Source organism: Haliotis asinina, chromosome 2 (genome assembly GCF_037392515.1).
Source record: "Haliotis asinina isolate JCU_RB_2024 chromosome 2, JCU_Hal_asi_v2, whole genome shotgun sequence".
NCBI lineage: Eukaryota > Metazoa > Mollusca > Gastropoda > Lepetellida > Haliotidae > Haliotis > Haliotis asinina.
The window spans coordinates 74366065-74381677 of NC_090281.1; the positions used below are offsets into that span (position 1 = coordinate 74366065).

Genomic DNA, 15613 nt, shown 5'->3' on the forward strand with positions numbered 1-15613 from the left:
GTGGATAATAGTTTTTCACTACCAAGTTCACTTCTGTCTGTTCTTTAAGTAGATATGGAGACATACAAGAATCCACTGAATGTATTATAAATGTAATTGTGTCTAGAGTAAGATAAAATTTATTTCAGGCATTAGAAGTCCAGAAGTATCTGCAGATTAAAAAATGTTTTGGGTCTTTTTTCCAGGAAATATGCATCAACTATTGTAAGAAAGAACACCTTGTTGACAAAGTTCCATTCCTTATTATCATGATTGTAACATGATACGAAAGCAGCACATGGTATGGTGATATCATCTACAATTGGGTGAAGAGCACTAATTTTAGCTTTTCAGCCATCAGCATAAGAAAATCCAAAATATATATTTACATTCATAGGTAACATTCTCTACTCACATTGTTTATATTTCATATAGACATAGTGTATAGACTTTCATTTGAAAAACTGTCAGAAGTTTTAACCTTGAATTCCATTCCATTGTGTAAATTTTTGTCTACCATGAATATTAGTTCAAAGGGATAATGCATGGTCTGTCTTTTATCTCAAGTAGAAATTCAATATAACAAACATTAATGAAGTTGTATCGGAAATACTTTCTTAAATCTATGGCTGTCTGGTTACAAAATAGCATGTGGAGACTACTGTCTGCCTTTGTTATGCTTCTGGGGGCAACCAGTGTGCAAGTAGCTATTGTAAGATTCTTGAAACTTTTCTATCAAACACTAAATAAGGCAGCAATGATGTCCAGCGACTGCACCCAATATCTGGGGTAACCACTTTCTTACTATTTCAGAGTAGAATTTACATGTACATGTCTTATCAGTTAAGCGGAACAAAAGAAAAGCAAGCTAGTTATCCCTTTATATTATGTTCACTATGTAAATATGAGTCAGTTGTACAACTCCATGTATGTATGGTGCAGAGAGCTCCGTTAATGGGCTGTCACTGTCTGGAGCTTGTAATAAGCCTGCACAGTGTGAAGGTTCAGCAAACTAAGCTCAACATATGTTTACCTGCAGAGGCACATCTACCTTTTATAGAAACAAAGGACAAGACCTAGCCAGGTTGTTCCCCTGTGTCCTGAACAATATATTCATCATTATATTTGTGAAAGGTATTCAATCACATTTTGTTTGCTGTTAGGAAACCAATCGCAGTCATAATAAATAATTAAAAAAGGCAAATGACCATTTAATCTCAAACAACCAATAATAAAATGACAATTTCTGAAAAGCTAGAACAACATCATAGCAATCATTAACGCAACAATACTTTGTTCCCACAATTCCACAGTCCAAATGACCTTCACATTCCCGTTATTGCATTTGGAGAACAAATGCCACCAAATTCAGCTTCTGTACAATGAATGCTAAACAAAAGAAATCTTTTCATCTATGTCTTGATGGCTGTTTGGTGTATTGTGGAAAGTAATGTGCAGGGCTTAGATGTAATATGAGAGCATGGATATGACGTCACATTACTGGTTGTGTAATAGACAAGCTTTATTTATTATATACGCTCAGGTGATATAAACTTATACACTGTTTTCACAAGGGCAGAACAGTAAGATAAGTGTCTTGAATACCAGATCAAGCATATAAAAAAGGAAATCATAAAACTAACATGCTAAAGAAATCCATGTACAAAGAAGCTGTAAATCAATGTTAAAGAAGCCATAAATCTATCTCTAGTGAAGCTGTAAATTAAGTTCCAAAAAAGCTGAAAATTCATTTTTAGAAAAGCTGTAAATCCATTTTCAGTGAAGCTGTAAATTCAAGTTAGGAGAACCAATAAAACCGTGGTTAAATAGGTATTTTTTAAGGACAGTATGTACATTCATTTGATTATTGTGTCAGTGAAAGTATGTCCAATGAGTGATGTCTCTTTAAAGACATCAAACATGTCTAGCAAACATTTTGTACAATTTTAACTAAAACCTGGAAGCAAAAGGATCTTTTGCCGGTATTTTCTGGAATGGCATTAAATATCGAAATCCAACAAATATACAATGCTTGGTCCCTTACTTCATATACATATACATGTGATGCTGAATACAATACAAAATGGAACTCAGTACATTTGGAATTACTCTTCCCTTGTAAAGGACAAATACTAGCTGGTTGCTTGTTGTTAACACCACACTCACCAACATTCAAGATATATGGTAGGGGGCAGACAATTCAGTGGTCAACAGCATGACCATCGATCTTAGCAACTGAGATACCATGACATGTCTCAACTAACCAACCAACGAGGCTGACCACCCAATCCCGCTGGAGGGGTATTCCAGCAATATCAAAGCAGGGCACACCAGAAACAGGATTCACACATTGTACCCTTATGGAGAATCGAAACCAGGTCTTCGGGGTTAGCTGTCTCTGTCAATAACTATGGGTCACTGAAGACCATGTCTTACCTAGGTCTTCATGGGTACAAATACTAGCAGGTTTGGAGTTAAGTCTGTCCAGGATTTGAACCAACACTCTCAGAGTGCAGCACCTTATCACCAGCATATGTCTGTTTTCTAACCCACTCAGCTAAGACTTCAACAAAAAAGATATCCAACAACTGGTAGTCTACATTACATTCTTAGCATTTACCTCTGATGCATAGTACTGGTTTCTGATATAATCTGCCTGGGAGCTGTGTTGTTTCCACGGCAACAGACATAACATGGGTATCAGATAGCATGCCACTAGAGTCAGCTAATCCCGTCAGCATTCATTAATTGTCATAGTAACAACCATCAAGGAGAAAATTTGGCCACATTGTGTTAAATGATGTTTGACAAGTGGGGTAAGCAATACAGCACATATACATATTGACATTTTGCATTCATAAATGTATATTTGCAGAAATATGTTTTATGGATAAAATAACATTTTGCAAATGTGCATTACATAGTCATTCATAATGCAGCAGTTATTCCAGATTTTGTATAATAAATTGTGATGAATTCACCCGGAACTGGTTGTTGATAACTGATGGAGTAGAGTGTGATGGAGAGAGTAAGACATGAATTTTAACTGGCAGAAAGGAATAGAATAATATTTACAGGATATGGAACTTTGGGTAAGGAAAAGACACAATATAAAGAGAAGAAACATCAGCTAGGGACACTTTCTGTCTCGGCCCATACAATACCATTGAGCCTTATCAGACAAACTAGTGGTTAAAGGCAGGAACAACAAGGAAGACATGTTTGTTTTGGCACATTTTCCATCTGAAGACACTGAATCATGACTGAGCCTCACCAAACTAGTGGCTAGCATTATGAATGACAATCAAGACAATACATCAGCTGACTGGTATTTTAAATGTGGACCTTCAAAGTATGCTTGAGCCTCATCAAGTGGCTAACAGCATGAACAACAATAAAAAAAGCAACATAAGCTGAACTGCTCTTTCAATTTGGGCCTCCAAAAGATGCATGAGTCTTATCAAACTAGTGGCTAACAGCATGAACATCATCCAAGACACAGATGTTTTCCTCAAATGGAATACAACAGTGTCTCCGAATATTCATCTACAGGTATTACACACACTCAGCTGTATTGAAATACAATATTAACACAGAACGAACAAGCGAAAAAAAAATGTAATCTATTATTTTAAAAACTGATAAACAAAGCACAGGTTTGCTTCAAAACAAGGATGGTGTTCCTTCATGAATATTGTAACAGCACAACATGCCCTACTTCCTGCTTGTCATAAACAGACTGGAAACAAACCTCACACATTGTTTACATATATACATATTTGATAGCTACAGAGATGCCCTGCTCCAACTTATAGTGTGATAAAGTCTACTAAAACTGCCAACATGGCCATAATGTAACACTGACCGACTCATGCCCCTTTCATTCACCAGGGGGCGCTGTTTATGCTTCGGAGGTCTTGCACGCACTGCTAGTCAGTAAGTTTGCTTGATATGCTCATAATGATGGTATAAAATATGTATGGAAGACAACCGTGGGATAAGACAGGATTATCCCCAATGGATCAGGTGTACCCTTGTGGTAGCAACGAGAAAGGTTGTTCAGTTCTTTCTTTTCTGACTGAATGAATAATGTTTTCGAGCTGCATCAGCATTTTTGTGAATATATATATAGTTAAATGGCTGTTTGTTTTTTCAATATTTGCTGTGAGTGTGTTTGGCTGCTTTTAACAGAAGTAGGTGCTTTCTACACATCATACCTATGTGGGGAATCGAACTCGGATCTTCGGCATAACAAGCGAACGCTTTAACCACTGGGCTTCCCCTCCATGTCTAGTATTTACAACAATGAACAAAAACAACTTTGTTCCATTTTAGCAGATTAGGTGAATAGATAAGTGATTGACTGGGCATGTTTTTGCTGCTTTTAGCAATATTCCCGCAATATCACAGAAATGGGCTTCACACACTGTGCCCTGTTGGGGAATCAAACCCTTGGTCTTCAGCATGAGCAGACACTTTAACCATTGGGCTAACCTGCAACCCCACCACCCTCATGACGATGAATCCATCCACATCTGAACCATATTCTGTTTCAGATACTAACAGTCAGGTATATAAATTTCAACTAAATACACCGCAGGGTCCTGGACAATGACCTTATGTTGTAAGCGTGTTCATTTAATGTAATTACACTTGAAACAAGCTCCATGGAATGTTTTCCTGAGCCACACACCAACCCAAAAGGAGATTGATATATTTTGTGAAGAGTCTGCTTAATCTGAGTGTTTGAGTGTTGCAGCCTGACAGTGCCATCTATGCACGTCACATATGCCACTGTCAACAGTGAACCAGATGCATCATGTCAGCCTGACCTGTTTAATATGCTGACACAAGCAGTAAATACTGTGAACTTAGAATAAGGAACAACAGTTAGTGAGTGAGTATGGTTTCACACAGTTTTTAGCAATTTTCTAGGGAACAGGGAACTACAGGGAACACCAGAAATGGGTTTCACACACTGTATCCATGTGGGGAATTGTACTTAGGCACGACAAACAAAGACTTTGTCCACATGTCTTTTCCACCTCGCTCCACCTAGTGAATCAAAGCCGCTGCCACTAACCAGTAAGTGGGAGTAAGTATAGTTTAATTCTTCTTTTACCAATATTCCATCAATATCATGGTGGGGACACCCAATCCCAATATGGGCTTCAAATATTGTCTCAATGTAGGGAATATAATCAAACCAAGATATCAGTCCAAATCATGGGGTAAGAACTACAGTGGTGGCCATGACCAGGTTGACAGAAAGTTAACACAAGCAATAATGCACTGTAGACAAAAAAACAAGGGACACCAATGGCAGGATCTGTTATCTGAATCAAACTCAGTGGCACTGACCAATGAACTGCCCAAAAATGTCCAAAACAACAGAAGACATTCATGAGGTGACAGTTAATATAAGAACTCCACTTAAACATTTCTTCAGTGTAAGGACACATGCATTCCAAGGCCCTGCGTACCCAAGGCAACTTACACACAAGTATGCAAACAGTTCAGCAATGTCTCAGACCTATTATAAATACATGTTAAATATTGACCTGACCTCGTGTATGCAGCAGGAGTGTTTCAGATGAGGGTATCTTGTCAAGCAAGCCACCTTGTGATGGAGTCCCAGGGAGGGAGCACAGACCTGCTGTTTATACAGAATAAAGAGCACACAGCCAATTTGTACATCCAGTGTGTGTGGTTGTGACAATATGACAGCTGGCAATGTTGTAACAAGATGGTATGTGGAGTGGGTCTTGACACTGATTGTCAGAATGGGCAGACGTGCAGACATTGCATAACAACACCATTGACTGGTTATTTTTCGGAATTAACTTTTAAAAAAAAGATTCAAAAGAAAATATCAGAAGCTGGGTCAAAACTATGTTGCAGCTGCTTAAACCTTTGTTTGGTTGAAACCAGACATGATGGTCTCATGAGTTGTCTTTTTAAGAGGTTGGCGTAATGGAATAGTCAAGTGGTTAAAGCATTTCGAAGACCCTGTTCAACTCCCCACATGGGTATAACGTGTGAATTTATGGTGTCTTCTGCTGTGATATTGCTGGAATATTGGAAGCTGCAGAGTAAACTCACTCACTATAAGAGGTCATCAATCCAAACACATCCAATACAGAAGCCATTCCAAGCCCAGTCTTGCCAACGTTTCGGATAAAGATATAACATCAAATATTCTATTGAATTTATTTCACGACTCAGAAAGTGCATGCATTCATGAATATTACTTCAACACTCTTAGGAATTTCTATTCAGCCTAATGTCTTCTCAAACATATGAGCCCATTAAACCAAAATACAGTGAATTTCTCCCACAATATACATTACAATATTGAGCACTTCTATGTTTTCCACTGGCTAACCTTTACCCTGTGTCTATGTCTAGACCTCCCAGGGCATAAGTTTCTATATCAAAGATCAATCTTTTTTCAGTTTATTGTGAGTACTTATGGATTCTGAATAAATACCTCAATTACAATGCAAATACCACCACCATCGCTGTCACATGCACTTTGTTGTTGACATTCTAGACGTGTCAATATTGGTTGCAGTGCAGTTGTTGCTGTTGCTGAGACTACCATACCACTTCAAATACTTCCCATACAAAAATGAAATGTGCTTTGAATTTTGAAAGCCGATGACCAATATACCATAAACTAAATTCCATTTGTTCATCGATTATCAATATCTTTATTCATATTAAAAAAATATCTTATTGTACTAAGGCCATCTATACAATTGAATCCACACTTATTATGCGATACAATCCAAAGTAGTAACCCAAGGGAAGCAGTGAATATATTTAAGGACAGCCTGTATTCTCATAACTTTGAAAATTGCGCAGACATTTTCAGCAAGAAAGTTCCCATGACCTCAAGTCGAGCCATATGAACTGCCATAGAATCTAAGTCAGCTTTTCATGGAAAGAATAACTTATGCTTTATCACCACAAATTCAAATTAAGACTTGAAATACACACATGCTATCAAACGAGGTTGTTCCAATAGAGAAACAAATCCCATTGTTACAAGGGTCTATGTGAAAAGCGTACCAAATAAGGCAGCAACACACAGTGTGATTTCGTATCCTGTCCCTGCACAAGCTGATTTGCCCAAGCCTTGACCAAAGAACTATGTTCACATGTAAACACAGTCACTGTACCCACAAACCATTTGTCTCGTCTGACCCTGTCAGGAAATATAAATAAGCTTCAATTTTTCTTTTCTCAAATTACCAGTCACGGAAGACATAATTTTTATTATCACACCTGTCTCACTGTCAGTTTTCTTCAATTGCATGCAGGATTATTTATAAACAAGAAAATTTTGGGTAGCAAATGAGGACAAGATAATCTATTACTTTCTTATGACATTTTCAGGGACCTGTCATTTATTAAGGTGTGGAGAAAGTGAAACTGTATTTAGAAGTAGGGTCATGAACAATATGTTCAGAGACATAGTGAGGGTCACCCAATATGTCAGCCATTTGTGAGGACCCATCCATCCATAAATGAGGACTGGTCATAATAACAATGACCGGTCCCTTAGTTCCTTTGATGAATGTGGTGAATGTAGTGATGGCATTTTGCTAAAGGAAACAAATAACTAACAGGCACTCTTTCAAGACCATTTAGGAATTGCCACTCTCAACACTGAAGAGTATGAGATTACAGAAGAAAACATTTCCTTCAACAACTTGCTTTAGTTAAAAATAAAAAATTGTTTGAATTAAGAGTTATGACAACAATCTTACCCTTAAATTACACGTTTTGTATCTAAATTTAAAACGACTAATTACATCGTGAAAATACAGTTACAGTCATTTTAAAGAATTTTTTTTTTTAAATTCTCATCTCAGTCACACTATTTATATGGTATTCAGCTTTAAGTAATAAAAAATCTGCTGAATTCTGCGATGTTGTATGAGGATAGATGTCTGCAATTTGTCAGCGCTGATGACGCCTCCCATCTTGTGCGATGTAGCCAGAGAGCAGTGTCGATTGCTTGTTGTATTTACTCGGGTAGTTGACACTCAAAACAACAAATATTGCTGACATTGTTACAAACTGATGGAGCTGGCTCGCAGAAGGACTGGGTCTTTCTACGCTATATCATAAACAGATATTGACAAGAACAATTTGAAAACAAACAAGGCCATCGTGATTCATGTAAAAAAAACACACAACTGTAGGGTGAGCAATCCGGTCACTCTGACCTTTGACCTCAAAAATAGAAAGGACAAATTTTAATTCCAGCAATTCAATTACATTCTCTTGCATTTATCATCAAAACCACCACAAGAATTTCACTACAAATATCATATAAAATACTTAAGATTTAAACATCATAATATCAAAAGACATGTGTTAAAGAATTCAGAATTATGTTGTGCAAAATTACAAGGTAAATTACACATTTGATACATTAAGTGTTTACACTTTCATAATTTAGAATATTAGTTGAAACATACTTTCACCTTTCCATTTTATGAATCCAATAACTTTGAATATGCAATGTGTTTGTCAAAACACTGGAAATTATAACTGAATTAGTCTTGGGATACTGAAGTTGCATTGATTCCAAAAGTTCATGTAGAATATCAACAGATATAGAAACCATGAAATGCTCACCTTCAACCACAATAGTTTCATCAAATTTCAAACATTAATATTTGATCTCTTGAAATATGAATAAAACATTTGCAAATGTCATATCTCTCTGCTGAGGTTTTCAGCTCTCCACTGTTGTGGGCACAGTCCATTAAGATCAGCTAAATGTTTCTATTTCATACGCTGAAAATGGCCTTAAAAAATCCTTTCATGAAAATATATCAAAATGTCTTTTTTTAACATTTAGAGATCGGAATATTCTGAAAATAACATAATATAGAATCTTCATTTTTTTTAACAAATATATTTTAAAAATAAAGCTATTTTGACTTTAAGACTTATGTTCAATCCCAGTATGGCACAGGGAAAATATATAGATATATAGATTGTAGTGTGACTGCATACAAACATGCATATAGCAAGATATAAATGAGCTTTAGACATAACTAGTGCTTCTAGGGCAAGTATATGTATCACAATACCTGTGCATATGTACTTGGCTTGCGTTATTGCAATCAATACAAAGTGGGTTCACGACTTGCCTATATATTCAGCCACACCCCATTATCAACAGTTGAACGTTATAAAATTTAACAGCCTTTCAATCAATTGACCAACAATTATACCAGCACATGAAAACATTCCCATTTTTCAATACAAACATCAGCAGGTTCATTATAGGGTAATTACTCAAAGTAAACATGCATTTGAGTTTCAGGACAAATCTATTTCGCACAAAATGTTACATGACTACATGTCATGCTGACTTTCCTTCAACAACAAAGGTCTCATTTAATGATTATCTACTGTACCTGGATTGTTTGTTTATTGTCAGGTGCTAAACTAGAATCACAATTATTTCACAGTTTAATTCAAACCTTAAATAAACTGACATCTGAGCCAGGCAATTACAACTCCATCAAAACTTCCTTCAGTGTCTCATTCCCCACACCAATGTCAAAATAGGAAACTCATTAGATTAAATGGACTTACCTGGCATACCTGTCCAAACTACTTAACAATAGTTAAATCCCTTCAGTTATCCGTCCTGAAAACGAGTTGGACTGAAGTAGGGCTATCCTCCTATAACAGCCCAAATAGTTCATGGAGCACGGTTAGGTCAGAATCACCTGGCCTCACCTGGTTGTACAGGTAAGGTAAATCTCGTTAACACTTCTCGTACACCTCCACACTGTCCTAACACCTTTGGGATGTGACTGATTAATTAGCTCTGACCTGAAGCATCTTTTCATCTAGCTATAGTCACCTAAAGCACAGAATAATCTTTCCAACCGGCCAACCCACAAGGCCGTTCACTAGCGGCTGAGAGGTGGCTTCAGTCGTCAGCTGCTGGTTTCACCGTGTTGGCGTTCCGGCTGAGCATGCTCAGTGAGATTGATGACAGTGCGGTGTACTCACCACACAAACAACAAATGGTTGTTCTTTCAATACGAGCAAAACTAATCTGTACAAATATTGCAGTTTTTCCACATTGTCTGTCAACATCAGTGTCTCTGAGTCCACTCATCGAGACGAACATGGGGATGGAGCCGGCGGCCACAACTACACAAACTTCCTCACACCGTGGGGACATCTGCTGTAAAGTTCTACTGGGCCAAACATTGCCAGTTTCAAAAAACAAAAATACAACTGCTCATCATATTTAGTAACTACCCCATTTTTATCATAATGTACACATTTTGATTAAATCCTATTCACCATAGTTTTATTAATGCATTCTAATAACTGTAAATTACAAGACCTAAAACATATTACCATTTTCTAACAGAAATAATTACAACAAGTACGGGTAATTCTTGCCAAAATAATATTGAAATATTAAGATTATGGATAGCTATTGCCCACATCCACAGTAACGCACGTACAACAAATGATTATGAATATTTTGGGGTATGATCTTCATAGCCATATATATGCATAATATTTCTTAAACTAATCTCTTCAAATATTCATAACACTTACCATTCTTGTTATATATATGATACTGTATAACATCCAATGAATTCAACAGTGTCTTTAGAACATGTATATGAACGCAACTATTATCGGAAACCTCTACAGTACTAACTATATGATCCAGCAATAGATGTAGTTTTGTTGAATGTATTGTTGAACAGATTCTATTTTTGACCTAGGTATGCAGTATTTCTTTAGCTCATTGTAAATACAGCAAGCTTATATGGTCTCCAGTAAATATTACCTTCATATTTCTATAGGTAACTACAGCAGTGATTCAACCCTCCAATATAACATGCACGTTTATTAGTCATGCATACCACACCCATTGATTCCGATCCAACATTGCCAAAAACATAATACAGGTCATCATTAAAAATATCTAACAGTGTGACACATATGAGTGAGTGAGTGTGTGAGTGAGAGAGAGAGAGGGAGAGAGAGAGAGGGAGGAAGGGAGAGAGAAAGATAGAAAGAGAGAAAGAAAGAGAGAAGAGAGTGGTGTTATGCCACTTTTAGGTGAAGTCCAGCTTGAGCAAAATGCTCCTTTTTCAATTATGTTTTTTGTGATTCATATGGGATGTTTTATACAATGTTTAGGACGTCTAGTTCTTTTAGTCAATTAAGGTCAGTCCGTCATGGCATGACACATTAACCATAATTAATGAAAGAATCAGTGGATGTCTGCATACTCAGATTTTACGTAAATAGACAAACCAATGTCCCTAGAGGGTTAAAAGTCTCACCCAACTGTCCTATCCTTCCAGATATCCATACATTAAATAAGCAGAGGTATATATGATCAACTTGTCCATGGAAGTGCATCAAGTAACAAGTGTTTCTGAAGTGATGTGTCATAAACACTCAAATGTTCTCCAACTACACCAAATAATGAATGCAGATGGACAGACCGCGTTAGAATTCATCTTCAGCAACACATCCTTGTTGTAAGAGGCAACAAACGGGATTGGAAGGTTATGTTCACTCACTTGGTTGACAGGTCATCACATTCCACTTGCTTACATTGATGCTCATGCTGTTGATCACTGGACTTATGGTCTTGACATAATTATTTATAGACTGCCACCATAAAGCAGTGTGGCGTTAAACAACCAACTAAGCAACCAACAGATGGAGTGAGTGAGTTTAGTTTTATGCTGCACTCTTCAAGTTACATGGGGGCAGTCTGTAAATAAAGGAGTGTGGACCAGTCAATCCAAAAACATGAGCATCAATCTGTGCAATTGGCAACCAATGACATGTGCCAACCAAGTCAGCAAGCCGAATCACCCGATCCCATTAGTTGCCTCTTACAACAAGCACAGTCGCCTTCTATGGCAAGCATGGGTTGCGGAAGGCCTATTCCATCCCAGGCCTTCGAAGGTCCCAACAGATGGAGAGGGTTGAAGATACAGACACCTGGGACAAATATGCAAAGGAAAGACAAAAGGCAGGTTGGACTAAAAAATACATAACTTGTATGAACAAATGCATGTTTTACAACTAAAATGCAGATATGAGCAAGGATGTCTTCAAACATGCGCAGACTCTCAAATCAGGTAGTGGGAAAACTGTCAATGTGTACAAACAGAACCATAACCTGAATACGTTACAACAGAAATCTAGATCCCATTGGCACTACCTGTTGGCTGATTAGTCACAGGTGTAGGACTCAGGCATGTAAACATTTTAACCTTCAACTCAACAAATACGATTATAAACAATGCATCATTGAGCTAGGTGCCGCAAAGAAGGGCGTCACCTCACCAGCATTCACTCACAGTTTTCAGAAATGGGATAAAGGAACAGGTATTGTATTATTATTCAAAAGTTTACCTCAGGGTTTGTTCTAACCTTTGATATATTTATTTAAAAAGCACTGGAGTAAATTCACCCTGCTTTAATTCCCACCTACACAGGTGTAAATTAACAGGTGTGATTAGGTATTAATTAACAGGTGTGAATGGTATGACTAGTCATTAGCTCAGCCATTTGGAACTTACCAGTTTGAATGAACTGGCATTCCAAGAGGTATAACGTTTTAAATTATCAATGCAGAAAAGAATCATTCAATGGCAATTTCAAGAAAAAGAATCCCAGTCAATATCACTGAATAATTTCATTACAGATATTTTTATTAAAGTACAAAAAGAGAAGACAATTTTAATACTGGCCAGCATAATACACCTAACAGGTTGAGAGAGAGAGAGAGAGAGAGAAAGAGAGAGAGAGAGAGAGAGAGAGAGAAAGAGAGAGAGAGTGAGTGAGTGAGTGAGTGAGAGTGAGTGAGTGAGTGAAGCTTATATTTTCTGATTATGTAATTATTAGCCATCACTCAAATCTAAAACATAAAATACAGTTACAGTTAAGTACAGTCTACACAAACACATTAAAGACATATTTCATTATTAATCTTCTGGACTGTAAACATGTCAGGCTATAGTAACAAAATCATACAATTCCCTGCCATGATTTAACTTGTGACATGCATACAGAGAGAGCACTGAGAGATTTACACTTAATATTTGAAAAACTGATGTCCCACGTGATGTTGTGATTGGATGAAAATTTAAATGTTCTCATTAAATTCTTTTGCATGATGGTTTCGAGACATAAACATCCTTTGAATGTCAGTCAACAGATAGCTGTGTGACAAGAAGAAAAGCCTCTGTATTACCTGGCTAATGACAGCTTTAGATGCGGCCATAAGCATAACAGGCCAAGCAACATGAGTGTGCTCAAATAGACGAGATGAATATTCCGTTTGGCTATTTTATATAAATATAACTTGGACCATGTTCAAATGCACTGGTGTTAGAATTTCATTTTAATACGTTGTTTGCATTAGGTATGTTTGTAACTTTGCTTTATATGGTCATGAAACAAAATCAGATACATTTCTAACAGATATTTTTGATGATTGATGCAGACAGTAAAACAATGGATGTAAATTAAAATGTGTTCTTTATGACAATGTTTTAAATACTACAGGCTAATTGAATTTCAATATGTAAGCAAAGGAGGATCTTTACAAAACAAACAATATCTAAAACATCTAAATAAAAACACTGAAGGTAAAGAAATATTAGTTACCTGTCAAGATAAACAACAGATAAATATGAAAATTTCATATCAGTATTAAAAATCACATACACCGTCCACTCAAAATCAGCAACGACATCATGTATTTATTAAAACATGTCAGATGTCCTGCCTTATGTCATTATGCTAAAATTACAGATGAACATCTATATTACATTGAAAACACCAATTTCAAACAAGCAGAATTTCTGCAAAATGATTCTGAAATGTCATTTTCAAATGGTTGTTAAAACTCATCTAAATAACTATACCGTGTTTCAGTTTCATTATGACAACAGGGCAGAAAATTACACATATTTCAAACACATCCATTCTTGAAGCAGAATAATCTATTATGCATTACTGTAAATATAATCTGGATTAGTGATATTAATTTGCTGAAAACATTTCTGGAACCAGAAATACTGAAAATGGCTTAATGACCTTATACTGAACAGAATCTCATTAATTTCAGCAGTAAATTGTGAAGAAGCTGTATGTTTCCTGTTTGTTTAAGTAGAATTATATTGGGATCACATGCATGTGTCATGGAGTCATGTCAGTGATCATCAGTGATCATTAATAATGTCGTCACATCTGTGCTCAACGGTGATTCAGTGGCTGACTTGTTCTACTGGTATATAGAATCCCAAACATGTAAGAAAACTATTCCTTGTATAAGGCAGGGTATTGTGGAATAATGGTATACATAGGTCAACTGATCAACTACTTAACAAGCAGCATCTATTAGGATGACATGCAATCAACTCCAAGTATCCAGAACATTTTCATAGCATCTTCCCAGCTTTCTTAGAAAAAAACAAAGAGAACTGAACCGTGTCAGCATGTCCAAAACACTGAGAAAAACAACAAATGTATGTTGCTTCTACTTTGACCCATAAAGTTGACCAAATCAGGAAGTATTTGACAGCTATAAATGCTGATAGTGTATGATATAGATAAAAAATGGACAGTGATGTAATAAATCATGTACAAAGTCTCACGTACCATCAGCTCTTGTTAAGACGATCATGGAAAGTCTAAAAGAATATGGCGAATGACAAAGACAACTCTCTGAAGATACATAAGGTAGCAAGTTCTCTCTGCCTGTGACATTTATTGCATTCAATGTGACCTTAATTGCCATGAGCTGAATCAATAACTGTGTCAGCCTCGTCCTCCATCATCAATCATGTTTGCCACTTGAACACATGAAATTCAACAAGTGGTGGTTACACATGAATGAAAGAATAAATGAATTACATCACCTTGCTCATGTATGGTCAAAGAAGAGGCTTTAGCCTACATTGTGTATGCATGGAATAGTCCGTTATAATGAATCCACGAATGAGAGTCTGACTAAAAAACAGTCTCAGTACCTTTTTTTTCCATGAGCCTTTGACATGTGTGAGGTGATGCTGGCGATGAATTTCATTACATTTTTCCCTGCTCTTTCTTCAAACAGCATCAGAAAACGTATACCTGATCAAACCATTATTTAAAAAAAACCTGATGTGTCAAACCTTACATAACTGTGTATTCATTACGTTAAAATTAAGTGAATTGTTTCACTGTGCTAAAAAGACTATCCATATTCTGTACTGCCATCAAACTGTATTAACTTCCATGCAAACCATCCCTCCATTCTATGTACACTTCACTGTATATTTGTACCTCATATGCTGAGTGCCCAGCCTGAGCGTAATAGAAGTTCTGTCCTGACAATATCAAATTCTATTTGAGCAGTTGTTAATTAGCAAAATTGCTATACAAATTCATACCTTAAAGACCTAGGTACAAGACGAATGTGAATTCACATGCATGATACACATGAGGAAATTACTTGAATAAATCTGTTAGTAAAACATTGTACGATGTTTGTTTCTTACAGACAAATTGTGAAACAAATGGATGTGTTGTGATTTTGGTATCGCCACAGTCGCAA

The 15613-nt window shown here is 36.6% G+C and overlaps 1 protein-coding gene across 2 annotated transcripts in view; it reads right to left on the bottom strand.

Annotated features, from left to right (window-relative positions):
* The window catches only part of LOC137274300 (serine-rich adhesin for platelets-like), a 192464-nt gene that overhangs the window by 119431 nt on the left and 57420 nt on the right, over positions 1-15613 (bottom strand). Inside the window, exon 1 of one of the 2 annotated variants that reach the window (XM_067807436.1) lies at positions 9604-9994. The exons of the other annotated variant lie outside the window; for it this stretch is intronic. The gene's annotated coding sequence lies outside the window, so the exon portion shown is untranslated. Of the gene's footprint in view, positions 1-9603; positions 9995-15613 lie in introns of those variants that run through there. 2 annotated transcript variants of the gene reach the window in all.